Here is a 948-nt window from a genome sequence, read left to right as displayed (position 1 = left end):
TGCATTTCTCTGATGGCCAGTGATGATGAGAATTTTTTCATGTGTCTGTTGGTTGCATAAACATCTTCTTTGAGAAGTGTCTGTTCATATCCTTTGCTCACTTTTTGATGGGGTTGTTTGATTTTTTCCTGCAAATTTGTTTAAGTTATTTGTAGATTCTGGATATCAGCCCTTTGTCAGATTGGTAGATTGCAAACATTTTCTCCCATTCTGTAGGTTGCCTGTTCACTCTGATGGTAGTTTCTTTTGCTGTGCAGAAACTCTTTGGTTTAATTAGATCCTATTTGTCTGTTTTGGCTTTTGTTGCCATTGCTTTTGGTGTTTTAGTCATGAACTCCTTGTCCATGACTATGTCCTGAATGGTATTGCCTAGGTTTTCTTCTAGGGTTTTTATGGTTTTAGGTCTAACATTTAAGTCTTTAATCCATCTTGAATTAATATTCATACAAGGAATAAGGAAAGGATCCAGTTTCAGCTTTCTACATATGGCTAGCCAGTTTTCCCAGCACCATTTATTAAATAGGGAATCCTTTCCCCATTTCTTGTTTTTATCAGGTTTGCCAAAGATCAGATGGTTATAGATGTGTGGCCTCTGAGGCCTCTGTTCTGTTCCATTGGTCTATATCTCTGTTTTGGTAACAGTACCATGCTGTTTTGGTTACTGTAGCCTTGCAGTATAGTTTGAAGTCAGGTAGCATGGTGCCTCCAGCTTTGTTCTTTTGGCTTAGGATTGTCTTGGCAATGTGGACTTTTTTTTTTTGTTTCATATGAACTTTAAAGAAGTTTTTTTCCAATTATGTGAAGAAAGTCATTGGTAGCTTGATGGGGATGGCATTGAATCTATAAATTACCTTGGGCAGTATGGCCGTTTTCACAATATTGATTCTTCCTATCCATGAGCATGGGATGTTCTTCCATTGTTTTGTGTCCTCTTTTATTTGTTGAGCA

This window comes from Mandrillus leucophaeus, unplaced genomic scaffold, assembly GCF_000951045.1.
Source record: "Mandrillus leucophaeus isolate KB7577 unplaced genomic scaffold, Mleu.le_1.0 Scaffold1251, whole genome shotgun sequence".
NCBI classification, from domain to species: domain Eukaryota; kingdom Metazoa; phylum Chordata; class Mammalia; order Primates; family Cercopithecidae; genus Mandrillus; species Mandrillus leucophaeus.
The sequence above is the reverse complement of the archived record's forward strand: the minus strand, read 5'-3'. Positions refer to the sequence as shown.